At 39.3% G+C, this 25,024-nt stretch overlaps 2 long non-coding RNA genes across 4 annotated transcripts in view; both read left to right on the forward strand.

Moving 5' to 3' along the window:
• Window positions 1–877: 877 nt before the first annotated feature.
• Window positions 878–12,841, forward strand: LOC123287826 (uncharacterized). 3 transcript variants are annotated; one of them, XR_011497017.1, is made up of 4 exons: window positions 878–6,951; window positions 7,799–8,672; window positions 8,874–9,107; window positions 9,734–12,841. It is a non-coding gene; the product is annotated as an uncharacterized lncRNA (long non-coding RNA). The 3 variants fall into 3 exon arrangements; XR_011497018.1 differs by having other exon boundaries at window positions 7,799–7,976; window positions 8,326–8,672; window positions 8,874–12,841; XR_011497016.1 differs by having other exon boundaries at window positions 8,874–12,841.
• A 6-nt stretch (window positions 12,842–12,847) lies between these two features.
• Window positions 12,848–25,024, forward strand: part of LOC106825543 (uncharacterized) — a 31,509-nt gene continuing 19,332 nt past the window's right edge. Inside the window, exon 1 of the long non-coding RNA XR_011497019.1 lies at window positions 12,848–22,026. This is a non-coding gene — a long non-coding RNA (uncharacterized lncRNA). The remainder of the gene's footprint in view (window positions 22,027–25,024) is intronic.

The following is a 25,024-nucleotide window of genomic DNA, read 5'->3' on the forward strand; positions in this document are numbered from 1 at the left end:
CTGATGTACTCCTGGGAGGGACGGCAGCACTTTGCAATAACTGGGGAAGACGCTTGCCAGCTTTCCCATGTGAGCTTGAGCAGACTTGTAGAAATGTATCGGAGCCCACCAGGAACACGGAAACCACTCTGAACAGTTAGACAGGGGAAGTTTAGTGCAGGAGTTGGTCACACAGGTGACGGAATTGCTGAGAAGTCAAACAGGAGATGGTGAGCCAAACCTAATATTGACAGTGGCAGGAGCTAACTTTACTTCTAGGCTGGAGTGACAGAGGGACGAGTTAGTGTTACTAGAACCCAGAGGCAGGATCACTCTATGGAAAGCGAAGCCGCTGTTGGCCTCGGGGCGGGGTGTGAGCTGGCACTACAGAGGGAGGAGAGGAGCCCTTGCTGGTGATGCTGCTGAAGGCAGAGAGGGAGTGGGAGAGATACCCCAGGTTCTTCTTCCCTCCATGTCTCCAGTCTCTCTCCAGTACCTCCCCTGGCCGATTTCAGATCCTCCAACCACAGGGGAACGCTGCAAACGCAGTCTGCAGGGCCAGCACCCTCCTATACAGAGCAGGCCCGGGCAGGGGAGAGGACTGACATCTGAGGGCTCACAGGCGAAGCTTGGTACAATGAGAGAGAAGAAAGTATGAGACTACACTGAATAACCAAGAACTATACAAAGTTCTTTTCATTTTTATTTATTATTTTATTTTATTTTTAAAGGATCTTGATTTTATTTTATTTTTTGGAAGATTGGCCCTGAGCTAATGTCTTTTACCAATATTCGTCTTTTTTTTTTTCCTCCCCAAAGCCTCCCAGTACATAGTTGTGTATCCAAGTTGTAGGTTCTTCTCGTTCTTCTATGTGGGATGCTGCCTCAGCATGGCTTGATGAGCGGTGCTAGGTGCACGCCCAGGATCCGAACCAGTGAACCCTGGGCCGCTGAAGCAGAGTGCACGAACTTAACCACTCAGCCTCGGGGCCAGCCCCCAAACTTCTTTTTATAAAGTTGTTTAGAAAGAAAGAGCATAGAGGGAGAAGGGTTTAGGTTTACCGTTAAAATATATTGCTATGCAGTGATGAACAAGTCTATATATCCAAGTGCAGAGAATGGCAAATGAAATGAATACAAACATTTGAAACACAAAAATTTTCAATCAATTTCATGGAGGCTTGGTGAAATGGGCCTATATTGTATTATTAAAGTATATACATTTTCCATTGGAGAAATTTCCTCCCTTCATTTTGTAGCAGGTATCAGCCACGTGGAGAACAGCCAGGGTGAAAGACAATGACAATCTCATTCCCGCATAGCTCTCATTCCCGCATAACTCAGATCAGCCTAATGATGAGCCACAACACAGCCCCTGCCCCTGTCTCTCCCTCTAGCTCAAGGGAAGGCGTGATCCCTGAGGTCTCTCAAAGACTGCCTATTACCCCTGGTGTAACCCCCTCTGGCCTTTGGTCCTCCTGGTTGCTGAGGTGAAACCAGGTTACTCTAGCTGCGAATCTGGATGCCTAGTGCCAAAATCAATAATCCTGCTATTTGAATTCTAATGCCTTTAGAATACCCGCTTGGCTCTCTTTGATGGAAGGATCCTCTTAAGACAGTGTTGTCCAATAGAATTTTCTGTAATGGATTATCTCACTGGTTTATTCCACAAGGGGCGCAGTCTTTCCTGTGCTTTCCAAGTAATCCCAGGAATTAAGCTAATTAACCCAGACCATCAAGATAGACTGAAATTTCACCGCAGCCTCAGACTTTGCTGATAATTCTATTGTTTCTGTCCCCAGTGCCCCTAGGAAACCAGTAAATGCCAATCTTCTCTTCCTGATGAAGTCAGAGGAGACGTAAAGACTGTGGAAAGTTCCTTGGTCAATGCGAATCTAGGAAGAGAGGACCTAAGGAGGTAGTCCAGTTGTTCATGGTCATAGAGTGGTATGGGAAGGCATCTGGAAGTTTTCTTGTGTGTGTGAGGAAGATTGGCCCTGAGCTAACATCTGTTGCCAGTCTTTCTCTTTTTGCTTGAGGAAGATTGTCACTGAGCTAACATCTGTGCCAATCTTCCTCTATTTTATGTGGGATGCTCGACAGCGTCGCTTGACAAGTGGTGCTAGGTCCTCGCCAGGGATCTGAACCTGTGAACCCTGGGCCGCCGAAGTGGAGTGCGTGAACTTAACCACTATGCCATGGGGCCAGCCCCAATCTGGAAGCTTTTTTTGTCCCTGAGAGAAGTATATATGACATCTCTCAGACGATGTCAACAAAGAATATGGCCAAAACCAAAACCAAAACGAGAAGAAAAATAACAAAACCAGGATGAAATAGTTCCCAGAGAATGTCCGTGGAAGACAGAGTTTGATAGCGGACCAGAAGCCTTCTTGCCACGTTAAATTATGGCTCTTCTTGAGGCTACCTGGACTACGTTTTCCCCCTTTGATGAAAAAATCAGAGAGGAAAATCCTAAATTGACAGAGCTTATATCTAAACTGAGAAAATACAAAAATAACTAAAGTTACTCCCCCAGAAAACCTGAGTCACAGAATAATAATGGACTGATTCTTTTATACGTATACCATGGGTGTGGTCAAGCATATTTATAGCAAAAAAAGATGAAAACAACACAAACAACAATAAAATAAAAATCCCATCAAAGAGAGAATAGGTCGTTTGTGGTATTGCTATAGAACGTGTTCCTCTACTGTGGTGAAAATAAAGGAACTACTGCTATGTGAGCTGACGTGGGAGACTTCCCAAAATATTGAGTGGAGGAAGCAAGTCATTAGAAGAATATAGATAAACATCGTAAGATAATAAACAGGCAAACTGAGTAATACTTGCTTTAGGGATACGCACAGTGATAGCAACTATAAAACTAAGTGGAAGACTAATGCAAAAATCAGGACAATAGTTACTTCTGGGAGTCCAGGAGCAGGATGGAATCAAGGGGGCTTCCATACTAATAATAATGTTCTTTTTCTTAACCTGTGTGGTGGGGACAAAGTCTTTCACTCTAGAAATGATTGTTATTAAAATAACCCATAATGTTGAGGGAATCGTATATGTACAACATGACATCATTTCTGAAGCTGAGTACCTGAGGGTTACTATAAATATTCAATGAGAACATGATTATCTTTTGACTGTGTTAGTCTCATTAATTTGCCGTTTTCTTGTTTAACATGAGGGGTGACTCATGGGTTACAAGAATTCATGAGCTTGTTTTGCAGAAGAAAAAGAATGCCTTCAAGGAAGTTATGATCACCAGATAACCAGGCCCCAACTGCCTTTGATTGCCCAAGAGCTTATCTGGAGTGAAAGAAACACAGATTTCCTCTTTGTTTCTCTGAAACTCCTGCTCCCAAGCCCCTTAGCTGTATAAAACTCTCTGCTTTCTTCTCTTGTGTGGGTGGACTTGAGAGAACCTATCTTCTGCCTTCTCCTTTTGGCCAACTGGAGTAAACCTTTCTCCATCTCCAAGCACCATCTCCAAGCACCAGTGTCTCAGTGATTGGCTTACTGCGCATCAGCACATGAACTTGAGATTAAGAGGTTTGGTATCAATTTCTATAAAGTTTAAAATCATGTAGAGCTACACATTGTTACTAGATTCATATTAAAAGTATAAAATGTACCCCAAATTCAGGGAAGTGGTTAATTCAGGGGAGAGCGAAGAAACAAGGATCTTGCAGCATTCACAGGGGCTTCAATTGAAGCAGTCATTTGCATTTTAAATTTCTTTAGCTGAGTGGTGTTTGTTATATTTTCATATGCCTAAAATATTTTACCAAAATGATAAAAAGCAGAAACCAATGTGGCTTCATTGGTGAATATGCAAGGAATGCATCTTCAAAAGAGCAGATGGACCCAAGAGGAGAACACGTGACAAAAGACAAATGCCAAATTTCCTCTAGGTTCATTACAACAAGGGCTAAAGATAGAAGGAGGTCGTAGCAAACCTGTATTCAGAGCAGGCAGAACAACAGGGAAGCATTAGGCCTGCTGGCTGAGAAGAACTAACGTGAACAGATGGTTGTGAGAAAGCAGAGGGTCCCCGCATTTCATTCATTCAACACATTTGTATTGACTATTTCCATTGGCTTTGTTCTGCTCATCTCCTATTTTGTGTATCTTCTTCAACACGTGGAGACCAAACTGGAAGGAACTGAAAAATTCCAAGCATAATCAGTGTCAAGTAGGTAAGGAATGAAGAGACTACTTAGCATCTCACAATTTTCGTTTGTTTATTTTTGAGAGGTAGCCTAGGACAAGAGTGACGGTATGTGTTCTGGAACCAGAGTGCCTGGGTTCAAATTCCAGCTCCACTGATTTCTAGCTGAGTGTTCTTAAGCCAGCTACTTAATCCCTCTACGCCTTAATTCTGTTGTCCATAAAAATGTGAATGACTGTATCTACTCTATGGGATTATGAAGATTAAATGAATTAATGTATGTAAAGACCTTAAAACACTGCCATATAAGAGTTTCCTGTTAATTCTAGCCTCCTTAAGTTTATTCCAGTTTCCAGGGCTAAATTAATTGCCACCTTAGAAACAATGTCAGAAATTATACCAGTTGGTTACTCCAGAAGGCATGCATGGGGTCAGGTGCAGTGGGGCTGGGGCAGGGCAGGAAGATAATCAGATATGTCCAGGCAGAGGGGTACACTAGAGAGAAAAATTTGGGAGTCATTAGCACACAGATTTCAGTGGTTGATCTTAAAAACAGATGGTAACTCCCTAGATTACACTGGATGCCTTTCATTATGAATGAAAACTCTCTCCACTGCTATTCAAGTGAGAAGTTTTATCCTGCTTCTTTGTTCCCATCTACCTTCTTCTTATGATGGCATTAGTTTGGAGTTCAGTCTTTTTTCATGTATCCCATTTTCACAATGAACGGACATTTTCACTTGAACGGACAGTGCTAGACATCAAGGAGGGAGGAGACAATGGTTTGTCATCCGGAAGGACAATAAAAGTTATTGGTAGCACACATGGACCCAGTAAGACCCTTTGGAAAAGGGATGCAAGCTTATTTGGAAAAAGAAAAAGAAAACACAAATTCCTGTGTGATTTAATTCTGATTCATAGCAAAAAACTTTACGGGCACTCAACCATCTAGTTCTTTGCTTTATTTGCTGATAATGAGGCCCAGAAAGCTTATATTTTATTACTCGGTATATTTTTTCCAGGTTTACTTATTTCAGTAACTGAAGAGCTGAAAACAGTATTTTTCAGGTATTTCTATACAGCCTTTCTCATTGCTGGGATATTTTGATGTCACTAAAATGTATTTACATTCTAGACACATCTGTTACTACACTGAGGACCATTCAAAGCAATGTAAGTCGATGTCCTGCTTGGTAGGCCTTGCTAATTCTGGTCTGAGTCAGAGGTCTGCTCTTTGTTATTTATGTTCTTCTTTAAGAATATGAGTAGCATTCTCCAGCCCTTAAGGCTAAGGATTGAAAGTTAAATTTGTAGAGAAAAATAATCTTTGGATAATTTTGCAGCCTGGCTAAACTTTCCATCCTATTTATTCAGTTACTATTGAGTGCCTAATTTATGCCACTCATATTGATTCTGAAGAGGCTGAATCGAATGATAGACTTTTTTGGGGGAACACTTCATTAAGGTTCTAATTTGGTTGGTTTCCTGTGTCACCATGTTCATTGTCATTGACTTTCTCCGTATGCCTATTGGACTGCATATGCACTTCCCCATAGTTGTCAGGCTGAGGTGGTTTTCTTCTCATAAGAAATGCCAGGTCACTGTCTGGGGAGTGTTCGACAACTTTATGGTGATTGTATTCCAAAAGCATTTTAGGCAAGGAACTGGCCTAAAAGTGGTCACTTCATCTTATTTTGCTTGGCTTATTTATCATTTGTCTTAGTCTTGAAAGCAAGAAATCTCAGTATCCATCCTGGTGTGTGGTCTCAGGTTTGGAAGGAATGGCTTGGCAGGACTTTTAGAAATCTTAAGAGCTCCTTTGGATCATTTACCTACTCAACATACTGGAAAAATGGCACCGAACTGTCTCTGAAATTGCAGTTAATTTGTAAGAATAATGAAGATGAATCTACCAAGAGAGAGCATTTCACGACTTGGTGATAATTTAGCTTTTAAAAATTATGTTAAAAGAGAAATCACTAACCACAGCAATAACAGCAATGTTTCTACCAGAACAGACATTTCTAATTAACTCCTTGGCCATTAAACCCTTCAGGCCAATCCACATGAGCAATAAAAAGGTAGTGAGAGAGGAGAATGTTTTCCTTTTTTGATTGTCAGCGTTACCAGTCATACTTTTTTCACTCTTCTGAATAGTAAACTGTGAGCTGCCGAAATCTCTAGGGAAAATTTCTAAAGTATTAAAATACTCTCTACATGGCTATTAAAATAAACATTCCATCTGCATATTATAAAATTAAGTGAGTCCAAGGAAAGTATTAGCTCTTAATATTCCTCCAGCAGTTCTTTTGTTACATTCACTTCTCATAAAGAAGACTAAATGACAGTTTCTGAGCTTGGCTTGAAAGAAGAGACATGGCTCTGATTTTCCTTCCAGAAGATGATGAGTTAGGAATGAGAACATTTATTTTCCTTTTGAATTATGTACACAGTTGCTTCTCCAAGAATACCAAAACTGAACATTTTTCATCCCTATTTTCCTTCCAATTTTAAGGCATACGTAAGTTGCCTTCCATAACTACAGATGGGTAAAGCTTTTCCTAGCATCCTTCTTGAATTCTTTGCTTGGATTAATCTTAAGCTGAATTTGAATAGGGATTCAATTTCCACATTAAATGGTGTTTAAATTACTGGAGTTGAGTATCTGCCTTCCACTACACAGATAAGAAATATCCAGGACTGTCCTGGCTTCATGGCTGCCCAAGGCAACCTCTGAATGAGAATGCCTAAAAACAACGCCTGACTTTTGTAAATTCTTCACAGGTTGTAAGGTACGTTGACATTCTTTATATCATTGCATCTTAACAGCCCTTTGAGTTAGGCAAGGTAGGGATTAATGTCTACTCTTTATAGGATGAGGAAATTGAGGTTTGGAGGGATTAAAATAACTTTCAAATGTCACTTACAGATAAGTAGCAGAAGGAGGACTAAAGCTCATTTCCGAAGGCTTTCTAGTTTCCTCCCTGCATGAAACCACATTCGTTCTATGCCACGTTGCTCCCATGCTATAGTAGAGTTTTCAGACACCCAGAAAGATGCAGCTATAGCATAAATTAAAACAATGACAGTAGATTTGGGACTGAGAAGATGAGGGCTCAAGGTGCAACTCTCCTCCTTCCTAGTTACATGACCTTGGGCATTTTAGTGAAGTGATTCTGCTTATTTCCAAGAGGAGCGTTCTCCTCTGCACAGAAAATCCCGAAAGTGTTGCACTCCAGGCTTTCACAGGCATTTCTCTGACTTTGGGGTTGGAAAATCTGGCTAATTCATCTGTACTACTCTCTTACGAAGGACTATTGATAGAAAATACTGGCAACTGTTATTAATAAAGAAAATCACGACTTCAGTCCTGAAGAACACTTCCTGCCCAATGAATGGAATGATTCATTTTAATATTTGAAATTCTTTTGTCCCTGTAGATTGGTTATGATAACTTCATTTGATGAATCAAGAAGCACAAAGCTTTTATATATTCATAACAGTACCTTCTAAACTTTTTTAATTAATATATACTGTGTTAGTGTATTATTAGTGCTATACACAAAAATGGAAATTCCAAAGAATAAGGCAAAAAGATATAAACAGTATTTCTCATATTTTCTTCTTTTCTTCCTCCAGGGGATCAGTTGGTTTATTTCTTGGAGTATGTGCAGCCCACGTTGGAAATTGTTGTTCTAAAGAAAGAACAAAAGATCAATAGCAGACTTATATTCATCGTGAACGTATGAAATCTTGTCACATGTTTTGTGACTCATTTTCTCTTGTCCAAAACAACCCTGATTTCCAAGGGCACATGGTAAGAATTAGAGCTTTTGGATATGCTTCATTCTAAAGGGAGAATTGATACAATGAAGTAACTTTAGAAGATTAAAGGTATTACTACTAAACAATCATGAGGTACTTTCAGATACAGCGTATAGACTAAGTTCCTATGCATGAGACTTTATGCCAACAATTGTGAGGTCCCAGAACTTTCTCTCAGGAACTGTTTCAATGACTGCTGTTTATCAACGTGAAAGAAAGTATCCAGGAGAACATGGAGAAAATTAAAACTTTGTGGAGAATGAAAGCCAGCTCAGGGATCATTTCTAACCCCATGCACAGGATATTTATAGCCTCCCTGTCTTACTTGTTCTTTACCACAGTTCTGTGAAATAGGCATTATTCCAATTTTTTGATGAGAAAAACGAAGCTCAAAGAAACTGTGACCTTCCTAAGACAGTCAGTGAGAGTGGCATCGGAATTCTGATCCGATCTGATCGACACTGCTGATGGCAAATATGATGCTCTCCGCTATGACAGACTGCCTCACTATCTACCATACAGCTGGAAGTGGGTCTTTTCTTGTCATTCCTGAAGTGAGAAGTGCTTCTAAAGCGAGTGTCAACCTAAATAGGTAAACTGAGGCAAGCTCAAATTACCATAAATTGAGTTTATTTGAGAAAAGCAGAAGAATTGCAATACAGCGCACGCAAACTGTAGCAAGCTACAGGTGAGTCCGTCGAGGGTTTGAGGCAGGCTGTATTTATGGGTAACGAGCGCAGAGAAGGGGGATTTTAGCTAGAGTCCAAGCAGCAAGTTCATTGGCTTGAGGATGGCGAGAGGTTCTTAGTGGATATTCATTGGTTGAGGGATGAGTGTAGGTTTTCTGTAAATCAGGCATTTAAGGGAAATCGATCTCTCACTCCTTTAGTTTCGTTTTCCTGAGGACGCATGCGTGAGATTCTCCATTCGTATCCTCCGGTTCCATTTTAGTTTGAAATCCTTCCACATGAGGAAGCAGATATTACTTTCCCGCAAAGGATTGAGACCAGCGGCATGGCTAAGAATCATGGAAACAGTGGTAAAGACCAATTCAAGGCAAAGCAAATTAGCAAAAGATGCAGGTAAAAAAGTATGGAGGACTCAGCAAAAAACTTGCATAAAGGTAGGAAATATTAGTCATCTTTTGGTAAGACATATTAAGCATTGTTTTCTACAAAGCATGTTTTTACAAAACGTTACAAAACCCGCTCTGGTAATAGCAAGTATAAATTGATTGCTATCTACCAGGCACAGTTTTAATGTGTTCAGTATATAGCCTGTTTCTATTTGTATGCTTAGAAAATAGCCATAGTTTTGCATGCATTTTTCCCCAAATATTTTATTGTGAAAAAATTTCAAAATACGGAAAAGTTGGAAGAATTGTACAGTGAACACCATCTAGATTTTACAAATAACATTTCGCTATATTTACTTTATCATATATCCATTCATTTTCCATCCCTCTATCCATTCGTCATCCATCTTAACTTCTAGAAGCATTTCAAAGTAAGTCACAGACATCAGTGCCCTTTACTTCCCAACACTTCAGTATGCATATCATTAATTAGATTTCAATATTTGTTTACAGCTCTTTTAGTTAAAAAAAAGAAGTATTGTAAAGTATGTTTACAGAGAAATGATCAACTTTTGAGTGTAGCATTTATTGAGTTTTGACAATTTATGTATGTATCGTTACTTTACATGACTGTTAGTGTGTTTTAAGGTTTTTTCTGTTTTTTTTTTTTTTAGGATGCATCTCTGTGGCCCTGGTACACCTAGTCAGTTGCTGACCATGCACTTTTCAGGGTAGTTGTGACTATCGGAAATAATCCATTTAAAATAGTAGAGGGCCCTTCTGAGGCACTAAATGATTTTGAGCTTTCGTTTTTCATTCATTTCACATTTAATAAATAGCTACTCAGTGTCTACAGTATGGCGGCTGTTGGGTTCATTGTGGTGGTCCCTTTTCTGCCATCTCTACTCACAGCCTTTTGGGGAGATAGTCATTCAACTGTAACTCTTTTTCAAGAGTAAGTTGTTGTGTCTTGTCACGCTGAAGTTCCTTAAATATCTAAAAGGAACATTTAAAGTGGGTTAAATGGTTAGAATTAAAATAAATTTGGAAACCTGCCTGTGGAAGTAAGTGTTAGCCTGATGTTTAAGGGAGAGAATCAAAGAGCTAAGGCTATTTAACACCTACTATGTGCTAGCTATGGTACTGAGCATCTTACAAGCATTATTTCCTTTAATTATTCAAATAACCCTACGAGATAGGTTCTGTTTGCCTCATTTTATAGATGAGAAAGACTAAAGTCAGATTGTTTAATAAATTGCCCAAGGGTGTATAGAGGAAAGAGAAGAGTAGAATTTGGATTTATATCTGTCTCTCTCCAGAGCCTGCACCATTAACATTTGTTATGTTGAGAATCAGAGGAGAAAAAGAGCTCCAGTGCGTTGTGAATATTTTGACCTAATAGGTCAAGGTAGATTGTCATTTTTGATTCTGTGGAAATTCTCTTGTTCCAGTGCCCTTACAGATTGACAAAACCGCGTGACAAATACCCCGTGGACATTGCTGCTTCCTCTGCACTTTGTATGGAGGTTCATATTAACCTCATTATCCAGTTATTTGTATTTTCTGGGCCCTGATGTTCTAGCATATTCAGATGGGAAAGGCCAAGAGAACTAAAATGGTGGGTGCCTTCTTCAGTTTCTGAAGAGAGTAGGTTAGAATGGGGAGGTGGGAAAAAGGCTGGTAATAGGTCATCTGAGGAGGAGGGAGTTTAGCAGTTAGTGGGATATAGGCGCAGGCGTAGCTGTCTGTGGAATTCCCTCCAGCGGCTTTTAATGGGGATGGGTCATCCTCATTAGACACTTGGAAACATATGAGGGCTTTTCCGTTGTCAGTGACTTGGACCGCTATGAAATTTGATGCCCAGGGTCAGAAATGATAAACATACTACAATGCGCAAGTCAGGCTTACACAGAGTAGAATGGTCTTTCCTCAAATGCCAATTCTACCCATGTTGGAATATGCTGTGGGCTAGGCCTGCTGACCTCAAAGACACTCTGGTGGCCAATGGTTGAGGAATGAGGAAAAAGCACAAGGAAGACTTGAAAAGATTTTGGGAGGAACCAGAAGTATCTTTAATATGTTTTATTCATGTGGTCACAGTGCTTCTGTGTGTGTGTGTGAGAGAGAGAGATCTTTTTTTTTTTTTTGAGGAAGATTAGCCCTGAGCTAATGTCCACTGCCAATCCTCCTCTTTTTTTGCTGAGGAAGACTGGCCCTGAGCTAACATCCATGCCCACCTTCCTCTGCTTTCTATATGGGACGCCTGCCACAGCATGGCTTGCCGAGTGATGCCATGTCCACACCTGGGATCTGAACCGGAGAACCCCAGAGCGCCAAAGTGGAACATGCACACTTAACTGCTGTGCCACCGGGCTGGCCCAGAGAGAGAGATCTTGAAGGGTCTTGGTTATATTGAGAAAATTATTGAATTCCCTTATACATGTTGACATTGATGTGACCTGCTTGTGGTTTAAAAATCAGTTATGATGAATTGTTCTTTTAATGTACTGCCAGAATTTATTTGATATCATTTGAAAATTTTTGCATCCTTATTCATAAATGAAATTTGCCAATAGCTTTTTTGAACTATATTTATTATATTATGTTAATAAGAATATGATAATACATTAAATAAAATGAATTTTCTGGTTGAGAATGGATAAAATAGGAATTATTTGTACTTTAAAAGTTAGATATAATTCAGCTGTTATAGTACCTGGGCCTGGTGTCTTTTTAGAAATGGTAGAGCTTTATTTCACTTTCCAGTGTCTTCTATGATTATTAATCTGTTCAAGCTTTCTACCTCCTACTTGGTCAAATATAGTAGTTTTTATTCTGGTAGAAAACCTACCATTTTCTCTAAATTTTCAAATTCCTCACTATCTTAGCTTGGGGTCCCTAGACAGCAGGGGCTGAAGCAAGGCTTGAGTGCTAATGTTTTATTGGGAAGCACAATCCTGGGACAGTGAGAGAGGGAAAAAGGAGACAGGGAAGGATGGCAGGCAAATGCAAGTTGGCGTGTTATCCAGCTGCCCACTGCTTGCTGAAGGGTGAAGAGTATGACACTCATTCAGACAGGCTGTACAGAAACTATGTGTTGGAGTCATCTGTTAGAAGGAAGAGGGAGTTGTATTTATCTGCCAGCTCCCTCCCATCGCCTTTCTCTCATTGGTCAATGTTTGTCCCATGGAGCGTTCACTCCCTGCCCTTCCAGATTGCATCCCCTGGCCTCCTTGGTGGCTGCTGCAGAAGCCAGATCCCTCCTCTGTGGAATGCCAATATTTTGGAGTCCCCGGTGAAGTCCAGAAGGGGTAGGAGGAATCAGAGCTACGTGGATGTGATTGAGTTGTGCTGAGGTGATCAGAGCTTCTGGGGCTTCTGGCGTGATGGGAAGGGTGAGGGAGGCCATGTTTCCAGAGTCTGGTACTCACCTCAGGAGAGAACGAGATAATCAGAGATTCCTGCAGTTGAAGGGGTGATGGCAGAAGTGGCAGGCGGTGGTTGAGTCCTCCAGGAGACAGGTGCTGTCTTGAGAATCTGAGGTGGTGCATAAACTGTGTCTGAAACAATTTCCATAGATTGGCATACATTTTCTTTTATGATTTTTAAATCACTTAAAAAAAATCTGTGATTTCATCAGTATTAAAAATAAATAAGAAATACCTGTGGTTCTCACCTTTTTTATCTTAAAGATGTATATTTTTGCTTTTTCTCTTTTTCCATTAATCTAATTTGCCAGGGATTTTTTTTTTTAAAGATTTTATTTTTTTCCTTTCTCTCCCCAAAGCCCCCAGGTACATAGCCGTACATTCTCAGTTGTGTGTCCTTCTAGTTGTGGCATGTGGGATGCCGCCTCAGTGTGGCTTGATGAGTGGTGCCATGTCCATGCCCAGGATTTGAACCGACAAAACACTGGGCCGCCTGCAGTGGAGCGCGTGAACTTAACCACTCGGCCACGGACCGGCCCATTTGCCAGGGATTTTTAACGTTTTTAAAAAATGTTTTAAAAACCAGCTTTCTGTTTTACATATTCTTTATTATTATTGCTTTCTGATCAAAATTTAAATTTTATCTTTAATAATTCCCTCCTTTATTTTAGTTTAGTATTTTTTGATATTTTTAACTTTTTACATTTAGAACTTATTTTATTTTTAATATTAGCAAATATTAAGGCATTTATGGTATAATTTTGGATTTAAGTATAGCTTTACCTGTGGCCCATGGGTTTGGTATCAAGTAGCCTCCTCTTTGTTACTTTTGAGACAATTTACAATTATAGTTTTGAAATTAACAGGGTCCTTTTGGAGTAACAATTTCTGACTCAAGGAGTGGCACCTCGCAGTTTCTTAAGGAAGATTTGGGTGTATTTGTACATCTTTCTGAGACTCTTGAACCAAACTTTCCCCTTAGAATCATTCTAAAGATAATTTATAATAATGATAATTTAAAAAAAGTAATTGACATAACCCCAATCTGGTTCTGGGTCTATATACATAGCAAGTCAATTTGGCACTGACCTTCTTTGGGGAAACCATCACTTGTGTTGTCTCCTGTGTTCAGGACAATTGATCTCAGTATTCTAATCTCACAGCTGTTTTCACCCTGTAGATGTTTTGACCTTGTATACACGAGGCATAATTGGGGACAGATAAATAAGTTGTATACGATAATTTTAGCTTATTATTCTTGTCTCTCCAGATCTTTGTATTTTCTTTTCATTCCATTATCTAATCTGGTATGTGAGCCTCATTTAGCATAGGCCACTATTGAATCGAGGTTTGAGTTAAGCAACCAAGAATACAGTTGGAAGCAATCTGGGTTACCTAGAACTGGTATGTTGGATCCAGCACTTTTGGCATTTGTTTCCATATTCAAAACTTTAGTAAATCTAAAATTATGTTCTTCTCCCTCTGATCTAGCATTTTCAGAATCCATTTTCACATTTATTCTCTAGATTTCTGCTGATAGAAATTAGCCAGTTCTTGTAATTTTTCTCATTGTGTACTCCATGGGTTGACTTTGTAGTTTTCCTCAAAGGGCATGCTGGCATCTGTTTCTAGTTGTAGATATACAAGCAACGAGGAGTGGGATATGGGGAGCATTGCCACCCCTTGAGAAGTACGTACCTTAGGCGAGGTATTTATAATCAAGGCTCCTCTAGTAACGGTCAGAAACAGACTTAACTTGATGGAAGAGGAAACTATTTCATTTGGCAAGGGACGATTAGTGGCTTTAAGAGTTGGGGGTACCAGTGGACTCCATTCTAGCCCTTAGGGCCTCACTCTTTCTCAATCAATTTCCTAACCTAAGAGAAGGGCTGTGCACTGAACCTACATTGCACTTGTGCAATTTAAGACCACACTCTGTCTCTTGACTTTCAGTGATCTCAGCCAAGATATAAGAGACTCTTTTTTAGGTAGTTGTAGAAACCCATTATTTGGTGATTGTACTTGAGCCAAGAATTTAAAATATTGAGCTTGGCATTTTCCTTTTTTAAGCTTTCCTGTGCGGAAGCAGGGATCACACACACAGTCTTGCCAACAGCAGGTGCTGTGTTCAGTTACTACAGGTGACCATGTAAGTAACCCTTGTGCCCCATGTCCAGGGAACTACCAGTCCTTTCATGGTCATGGGATCTTCACAGCCTTCAAACCCAATTGGGGAAGAAAATCAAAGATTCCTGTTTCTTTGAGGGTCTGTTGACTGCAAATTCTTTGGCCCAGTTATTCAGTGGCTTCCTGTTCTTAGTTTGAATCCTCTCTTGCTGGTTATAACAGAAAGGGCTTGATTAAAGGGTATTAGATAGCTCACAGATTCTCTGGGATGGCCAGATAATCAGGCTTCGACATTAGAAATACAAATACGTTTCAAGTTGTACCAATTATATCTGAAGGAAATCCAGCCTATCCCTACTTCAGGGGCCTATTATCATTTTGTTTTACCCTGAAGATAATTTCCAGTGAAGACAGTTTTGCAGAAACATGTATTCAGTCGTTTCCTTAATCCCTTTGGCTCATATTACTAGTATAAGAGTCGGGCAAAGATATTAAAACTGAAAGGTAAATCCTACACTCACTTTTAATTGGCAAGGAAACACTGCATTAAATCTTTTATAAAAACTGTGCTGTAACAAGGCCAGCGACTTATGCATTTGTTCTTTCTTTTGCCTGAAAAGGCTGGCAACTGACTCTGAATTACCTTTGGGTGAACTTTTGTTTTTGATAGTAAGCAGATTTTTTTGCTCTGAGGTTGAAGAGTTGGTGCTAAAAGCTTTTGCTTTTTAAGGAAAATAATTACCCTAGCGCCTTTTGATTTTCCAGCTCCATTAGCTGTTAGCAGAAAGACAAAAACCCAATTCCTCTTTCATTAAAGCAAAATCTTCACTACGTGAACATTGACAAAACTGTTTTCTATACTCCTTTCAAAATGCCTGTTGAGTCCTATGCATAGGATTTTGGAATTTTAAAAAATACCCAGGTAATGGATGATTTTAGGTTAAGTGATCAGGGTCTCAGCATTCACATCTTTCAGGCAAAGGAACTCTGCTTCTATCAAAAAAAAAAAAAAATCCTTTAATATACTAAGAAACAAAAATGAAAAGAAGGCCTCATTATTTATTTATTTATTTTAAAGATTAGCACCTGAGCTAACAACTGTTGCCAATCTTCTATTTTTTTTGCTTTTTTCTCCCCAAATTCCCCCAGTACGTAGTTGTATATTTTTAGTTGTGGGTCCTTCCAGTTGTGGCATGTGGGATGCCGCCTCAACATGGCCTGACGAGTGGTGCCATGTCCGCACCCAGGATCCGAACCAGCGAAACCCTGGGCCTCCGAAGCAGAGCGCGCGAACTTAACCGCTTGGCTGTGGGGCAGGCCCCCAGAAGGCCTAATTATATTGGCTGTTTATTCTGGCTATGTCGGTCAGATAATTGTTCAATTCTCTCCCTCCCTCCTTATTTACTGATGCTAGTGCCTCAACAGCTTTTGGTCTGTTGTCTTAGAAGCAGACCATCATTTTAGAAAATGTACAAGGTTCAGGAAATGTAAACATATGCCAAATCTTTATTTAATCTGCCTTGAGTTTCACATTCTGTGATGTTCCATCTCCATCCAGGAGGTTTTTCAAGAGACCCATCTCAAGTCATTTATATGCCCTTTGGTGACCTCAATTAGAAATTCCTAATGGTGAGTTTTTTGTTTATTAGTGGATTAGTCTGGAATTTGAGCATATGTGAAATTGAAGTGTAGAAGAAAGTTGTAAATTGCAGAGGACTCTTTAAGGTCTAGACTTTGTCACAAAGTCTTGGTGAGAATCCTGTGGATATGCAGAAGCAAAGGCTTTCCCCATCTCAGGGCATGCTCCTGAGAGTAGATTCTAGACTCTGAGGTTTCTGTTCAGGAAGTTTTTTGGATTATTTTCTCATAAATCATACCTGAATAGAAGTGAAGGAAGCAGGATTGGGCGGAGGGAGGAGTTCAGTTGTGATGGAGTTTTAGCAGTGGCCTCAGTGATCCCATGGGGAATTATGGCTCTAGGATGGCCATTTGGTGATGTGTTGAATTGAGAGAAAGGCTCAAGCCTTTGTACCCCGTCACTGAATGCAGGCTGCCCCTGGGGAGGGGGCAATTTTGGGTGAGGCACATTTCTTCTGCTGAGGGCAATTCTTAGAAAGTGACACAGCCAAGAGTCCTGGAAACTGGGAGAATGACTCCCTTGGTGCTGAAGGGGGACTCTGGGCAGTGCACCCCAATATACACTACACACCACTCTTTTGTTTTTCATGACCCTATTTGCTTTTGCATTCTATCCAAAACAACAATAGTCTTGGGATGTGTATTTTCTGAAACTGACAATATTCCAGCTTTTGTTCAACCATCTCCATTTTTCCAGAAGTAATGACAAATGGGAAAGCATCATTTATCACACAAAATGCAAAGGGTCTGAGATTTTGCCCTATTTGCCAGCTAACGAGTTAGCCTGCCGCAGTTTCATAGATGCTGGCAGAAGACATGAGATTCCTGGGTCAGAGACAAAGGACTTTATTAATTGTGGCACAACAAGCAACGTGAGCTTCACATTCGCGCAATTCTTCTTGCCCTTTCAAGTCTCACAGGGGTGATGTGGAGTGGCCCATGTGGATATTGTGTGTGCGAGGGTTTGTGTTCCAGCTGAGGAACTCTAAGCTTAGGAAACTCCAATATTTCATAGTGAACTGTAAACAAATCTGCTCCAACTTTACCCTACATAGACAAACACAGATAATTCTGAAATGACTTCTCATTACTGCATGTTTTTTATTACTTATAGTTTGGCCTCAGAAATACTTAGGATGAGATTAGAGGCTTGGGTAAGTTGTTGGATTGCTTTGTTATTTAAAGTGAAGGTAGATGCAAGGAAGATGAAATATGGGAGAGAAGAACGAAGTGTTATTCAAATCACAAAACATTCTGCAGTTGTAATCGTATAACTGATGGGAGTGGTGGTTCTGGCGTTCAGCCCCGACACACTCCCTTTAGCTATCTTCTGGCCAGGGCAGAGGATTGGCCAGAAAAACAGCCACTCCTGATGTCCACCCCTGTTGTGATCTTTAGATGACACCTTTATCTCAGAAACACCAGTTTGGAATTGGACTCCGATCTGACCCTGTCTCTTTAGTTGGGTCATCTGACTTGATAGTGGCTATGTAATAGCACTTAAGACTGGAGAGTCTACATTTGGCACCTGCGATGTACACAAAGACGAAGAGCATCAGACTTTGTAGAATGCTTCAAAGCCATGATTCCCTATTACCAAACCTGGGTCAAGAACACAAGTGCAGGCTTATTGGGATTTAACTTGGAGAGCCAGGTGGCCATGTCCTTCTGTTTAGAGGTGAATTGTTCTGTCTGACCAGATGCACCATGAAGTTTTGGCAATGGCATAGACACCACCTTTTCTAGTTAATAGAAAGTTTAGAGTTATTTGCAGTTCGTTGTCACTTGAGCCAAACAGTTTAGACTTGACCCATGAAAAAAATTTAATCGTGAATTTCTGACTAGCATTTCCAATCATATAGCTCCCACTGTAGGAATTGCTGTTGGAATGTTGTGCATAAAAAGTGAGTCAGTGATTCCTCACATTAATTTTCCACGTTAGTCTATTGTGGCTTCATTTTGCAAGTTCCTGGGTGTGTACTTCAATGAGATATAATCCGTAATGGCCTTAGGGGATTCTAATGCCTGAAAGTTTGTGTGTGGTAAACAAGGAAAAGCTTAGGCTGCAAATAAAATGAGTGGGTATTAATTCTATTTTATAGATAGAGCAACTGATGTTTGGCAAAGTTGGGTAACTTGACCAAGGTCATATACCATTAAGTGAGAGAGTTGAGATTTGAATGCAGCTCCAAGCCCAAAGACTTCTTTGAAACCACTGTGGTATAACCACTGCCCTCGTGCATGCAGACTACTTCCTGTTCTATGGGGCTGCGCTCCAAGAGTAGTAATGCTAGTGGTTGAGCTGCTGATGCTGCCATTTTGGAAAATGACTCGCAAAACTTGGGAGAACTCTGGAGAAGCTCAGGGTCGCATCCATAATGCCTCACCCCTCAGTTCTTTGGTTAGAAATGGAAATGGTTTTCTTGAATTGATTGGAAATCTTATGGCTAAAAACTCAAGTTAATGAATTTTTTACCAATCACGTAATTATCTACAAGGCACTGTGTTAGGCTTTTTGGAAGCAGAAAATAATTTATAAATTAGGCAAACTCGATATGAGCAAATGAAAAAATAAAGAACTGACTAGGTGAAAGGTCACCTTTTCTTTGCAGATTTCAGGCTAAAACAACCCCTTAAGGGCTGGTCTTACGGTTGGTAAGAGAATGTAATTACTCACAGATATGAGATGAGAGGTATCTCAACATACAGACACCCTAATCTCCCAAACTCCTGAAGCTTTGTAATCTTTTCTAAAATTTTACAATTAGAGATTCATTCCGTTGAGATCTAGTAGCTTTTTAGACTTCGTGAATGATCTATGAAAGTTCAAAACTTTGACTACATATACGTGAACACCAAGGGAGGAACTCTACTTAAAGACTGCTGATAGCTGAGGGAGGAGAATTGGCAGCCAGCTGAGAGCAGCACCCTGAGGACTGAGATTGATGAGGCAGTCGGGAGTGGCAAGATTCTCTGAGATCAACAGGTGACTCACTTTTCCAGCTTGGAACCCTTAGCCCTGCCTTTCCTAAATGTGTCTTACGTGAGCTCCAACTTTCTTTACATTTTACTATAGAGCATGTTATTTGCTTCTTACATCTCTTTTCGTGTTGCCGTGTAATTGCTCCCTAGCTCTGCTGATAGACGTGTCTTTATTTCACACAGGCAATGCGCCCATGCCAAACTCCATGGCTAATGCAAGAGGGGAGATGATCTCTTGGACTGCACTGCCTCATACGGCCCTGGCTGGAAGTCAGGGTTAAGCATAAATGTGTTTTATGTCCTTTCCTGAATTAGAACTTAATAATGTGATGAGGAGATTAAGTAACTTGACGAATGATGCATGGTTAGGAAGTAGCAGAGTTAAGTGTTTCTTTCCCTAAATCCATCACTCTCTTCCGTCCCCAAGAACCTTGCTGTTTTGTTTTGTTAAAAGGAAGGAAACAAAAATATCAGGACCCAAAAGATAAGCTTTTCCTATTCCATAATTAATTTTTGCTTGTCCCTAAGTGTGTAATAAAAATGAAACCTTTGTTTCCTTCAGGATATCCTAATCTCTGATTTTTCCTGGAACTCTGGAGGGAGAGCATTCCAATAGCCTAAAAGTTTGTTTCTCTCAGCATCTCTGTCCCTTCTCAGACCAGTAGGATTGGGCAGCGTGGTGTCAGTAGGGCTGAAGATTCTCGTCTAGTTTAGTCTTTTGAGAGAATGTTATTCTTTATTGGTTGAGGCCACTGCAGAGGAAACCCTCAGAAATGATAGTGTTGGGATGTAGGGCTTAAATTTGCCTTTGTTATTGTGTTTGACTTTTATGGTCTTTAAGGCTGAACTGTGGCATAATTTTCTGTTTTATTTGAAGTCAGTTCCCTTTTGTAATCACTTGATGTTGCTCTTGCTTAAGGAAAGAAAGAATTTAATACCCCATTAATTATGTTGCAGCGGTAATTGTGTAGGAATGCCAGGCTGGTACACTGTGTATTTATAGTACACTTCTGTTCTTTGAATGACTCTGTTATCAGGTTCATTCACAGCAATGATTTAGGGCACCCAAGATCCAAGTTTTTCTTCGCTCCTCTGCCTTCTCTCATTCATTCTCTCCTTCCTCTCCATTGTCCTTTTCACTACCCTTCTTGAGTCTTTAGACTGAAACTGAAGTCATACTGGTTAATGTCTTTCTGCAAACAGATCGCTGACCACATTTCACAGTGAAATTTCACAGTGAAATTGAAGCAGAGGGTTTCCTAGTCTGTTTATTCTACAGCTGCTCTTGGCTCGTACTACCAAATGAGCGTTACAAAAATTGGTCAAGTATATGACGTGAATTGAATATTGCCATCCAGCTGAGGGTTCAGTCAGCCTTAAAAAGAAATACCTTACTTGCTAAAACAGTTTCCCTTTGAGTACCAGAAAGCGTCAGAGAGCTTTGGGTCATATGTTAATTTTGTATTAAAAGATCAATCTTCACACTCTCTGATTTTATTGAGGCCCAGACAAATTCCACCGTCGTGACTGTGGGTTGCATTCCAGGAAAATTTGCATGCCATTCTGTTTTTCCTGCTTTTTCCCGGATATATTTTCAAATCATTATGGTCTAAATGTTTAATTCGGGAAGAACCAAAGTGCCGAAGAGCTGGAATTGCTTTATATTCCCCCATCTGTTTTGCCATTTGTCTTCTGTAATGAGAACATTCAATTTAGTTTCCCTACCTATTTCTCTTTAAAGCTCTGATTTAGTGCATACCACAAAGAGATGAACCGTATGTAGGTCTTTCCGGCCAGCAAGGGTTAGTTGCTAGATCTTTTCTAACAGTCTTCTAATGAGCAATGAATTACATAGGAGGGCAATTCATTGATCTTTATTCTCAATTTGTGTACAAACTGTATAGTAAAACATTTGTGAGCATCTCGTAGTAAAATGAAGTTACCTATTGCATACATTCAGGGCTACGTTTGGAAGGAATTTCCCTGTTTGTTTATTTTTGTGTACTATCATGATGGTTAATGTTTTAAAAATATTTTAGAAGGGAATAAAGAGAACTCTTAGAAAAATTTGAGTTCTAAGCATGGTCATACAGCAAGCTGTGGGTTTTGACTCTAGGCATAGGAACACCAAAAGAAGACAGCTGCTAGATGCTGTAAAATAGTTAAATTTTCCACCTTGTTTGCAATATGAGTGAAGGTTTGCTACAAATCTGGATTGAGTACCATGCCCCAGTTAGTTTACAAATATGGTGGGTTCTTTCATTCATTGAACATGAAGTGTGGTCCTAAGCACCAAAAAATTAAACTCTCTTCCAAATATTCAGCAAAAATGGGGCAAAGATAAAAACAATATCACTTTATTTAAAATTTGTTCTGCTTAATTTCCAAAAGTGGTTTTTTACACCCCTAAGAACCTGACAAGGAATAGAAAAATCATAGGCCTAGTTTAAGCTTGGAATGACAGTGAAATGAAAAGAAGCACAAGTATATTTGTGTTAGAATCAAAACTGGCCTAAAAAATAAGACAGCTCTTTGAATCTGGCCTTCCTTCCTTTTGAGTAAATTATTTTTATTTTCTTTTCTCTCTCTCTCTCTTTTTTTTTTTTTGGTGAGGAAGATTGACCCTGAGCTACCATTTGTGCCAATCTTCCTCTATTTTGTATATGGGATGCCACCACAGCATGGCTTGATGAACTGTGTGTAGATCTGCACCTGGGATCCGAACCTATGAACCCTGGGCTGCCAAATCAGAGTGAGTGAACTTAACCAGTATGCCACTGGGCTGGCCCCAAGTAAGTTATTTTTCTTAACAAGACAACTCATATTTTCATTTTTTTAAATTAAAAAAAATTATTTTTAATTGGGATATAATTGACATATAACATTATTTTAATTTCAGATGTCCAACTTAATGATTTGATATCTATATATATTGGGGAATGATCACCACAATTAAGTCTAATTAACATCCATCACTATGCATAGTTATAATTTTTTTTTTTTGTGATGAGAACTTTGAAGATCTACTCTCCTAGCAACTTTCAAATATACAATAAAGTAGTATTTAACTATAGTCGCCATGCTGTACATTACACCCCTGGGACTTACGTATTTTATCACTGGAAGTTTGTACCTTTTGACCGACTTCACCATTTTTCGGCCACCCCCAACCCCCTGCCTACGGCAACCACCAATCTGTTCTCTGTACCTATGAGTTTTTTTTTCTAGATTCCACACACGAGTGAGATCATAAGGTATTTGTCTTTCTCTGTCTAACTTATTTCACTAAGCTTAATGTCCTCAAGGTCCATCCATGTCATTGCAAATGGCAAGATTTCCTTCTTTTTTATGATTGAATAATATTCCACTGTATATATATTCCACAGTTTTTTTTAATCCATTCATCTATTGATGGATGCTTAGGTTGTTTCCATATCTTGGCTGTTGTAAATAATGCTGCAATGAACATGGGGGTGCAAATATCTTTCTGAGTTAGCATTTTTGTTTTCTTTGGATAAATACCCAGAAGTAGAATTGCTGGATTATATAGGAGCTCTGTTTTTAATTTTTTGAGGAAGCTCTCTAGTGCCTAGTGGTTGCACCAATTTACATTCCTGCCAACAGTGCACAGGAGTTTCCCTTTCTCCACATCCTCACCAATACTTGTTATTTGTTGTCTTTTTGATAATAGTTCTAACAGCTGTGAGGTGATAGCTCATTGTGGTTTTGGTTTGAATTTCCCTGATTATTAGTGATGTTGAGCACCTTTTCATGAACCTGTTGGCCAACAGGATCTCTTCTTTGGGAAAATGTCTATTCAGATCCTCTGCCCAATTTTCAATTGGTTTGTTTGTTATTTTGCTGTTGAGTCATATGAGTTCTTTATATATTTTGGATATTAACCCCTTTTCAGATAAATGATTTGCAAATATTTTCTCGCATTTGGTAGGTTCCCTTTTCATTTTGTAGAAGTTTCTTTTGCTGTGCAGAAGCTTTTTAGTTTAATGTAATCCCACTTGTTAATTTTTGCTTTTGTTGCCCTTGCTTTTGGTGTCAAATCCAAAAAATTATCACCAAGACTGAAGTCAAGGAGCTCACTACCTCTGTTGTCTTCTAGAAGTTTTATGGTTTCAGGTCTTATGTTCAAGTCTTTAATCCATGTTGCATTGATTTTTGTGTATGGTGTAAGATAGGGTCCAGTTTCATTCTTTTGCCTGTGGCTATGCATTTTCCCCAACACCTCTTATTGAGGAGACTTTTTTTCCTGTCGTATATTCTTACCTCCTTTGTTGTAAATTAATTGACCATATATATGTGGGTTTATTTCTGGGCTCTCCATTTCATTCCATTGATCTATGTATCTGTTTTTTATGCTAATACCATACTGTGTTGATTATTATAGCTTTGTAATATAGTTTGAAATCAGGGAGCATGATGCCTCCAGCTTTGTTCTTTTTCAAGATTGCTTTGGCTACTTGGGGTCTTTTGTGGTTCCACAGGATTGTTTGTTCTAACTCTGTGAAAAAGGCCATTGGAATTTTAATAGGGATTGCATTGAATCTGTAGATTGCTTTGGGTAGTATGGACATTTTAACAGTATTAATTCTTCCAATCCACGAGGACAGAATATCTTTCCACTTATTTGTGCCTTCTTCAGTTTCTTTCATCAGTGTCTTATAGTTTTCAGTGTATAGGACTTTCACCTCCTTAGTTACATTTATTCCTAGATATTTTATTCTTTTTGATGCAATTGTAAATGGAATTGTTTTCTTAATTTCTCTTTTTGATATTTCTTTATTAGTGTGTGGAAATGCAACAGTTTTTTTTGTATATTTATTTTGTATCCTGCAACTTGAGCGAATTCATTTATTAATTCTAACAATTTTTTGGTGGAGTCTTTAGGGATTTCTATCTACAATTTCATGTCATCTGCAAATATTGACAATTTTACTTCTTTCTTGGTGATTTTGGATGCCTTTTATTTCTTTTTCTTGTCTAATTGCTCTGGCTTGGACTTCCAATACTGTGTTGAATAAAAATGGTGAGAGTGAACATTTTTGTCCTATTTCTGATCTTAGAAGAAAAGCTTTTAGCTTTTTACCATTGAGTATGATGTTAGCTGTGGTCTTGTCATATGTGGGCCTTTATTATGTTGAAGTATGTCCCCTCTATACCCACTTTGTTGAGAGTTTTTATCATATGGATGTTGAATTTGCCAAATGCTTTTTCTGTGTCTATTGAGATGAATGATCATGTGATTTTTATCCTTTATTTAGTTTGTTAATGTTGTGTATCATGTTGATTGATTTACAGATGTTGAACCGTCTTTGCCTCTCTGGAATAAATCCTACTTGATCGTGGTGTATGGTCCTTTTACTGTGTTGTTGAATTTGGTTTGCCACTATTTTGCTGAGGATTTTTGTATCTATGTTCATCAGGTATATTGGCCTGTAGTTTTCTTTTCTTGTGGTGTCCTTGTTTGGTTTTGATATCAGGGTAAGCTGACCTTGTAAAAGGAATTTGGAAGTGTTCTCTGCTCTTCTGTTTTTTGGAAGAGTTTGAGAAGGCTTGGTATTAATTCTTCCTTAAATATTTGGTAGAATTCACCAGTGAAACCATCTGGTCCTTGACTTTTGTTTGTTGAGAGGTTTTTGATTCCTGATTCAATTTCCTTCCTAGTGCTATCAATCAGTTCAGATTTTCTGTTTCTTCATGATTCAATATTGGTAGGTTGTATGTTTCCAGGAATTTATCCATTTCTTATAGGTAGTCTTATCTGGAATATCTTGT

Source organism: Equus asinus, chromosome 22 (genome assembly GCF_041296235.1).
Source record: "Equus asinus isolate D_3611 breed Donkey chromosome 22, EquAss-T2T_v2, whole genome shotgun sequence".
Classification (NCBI taxonomy): Eukaryota; Metazoa; Chordata; class Mammalia; order Perissodactyla; family Equidae; genus Equus; species Equus asinus.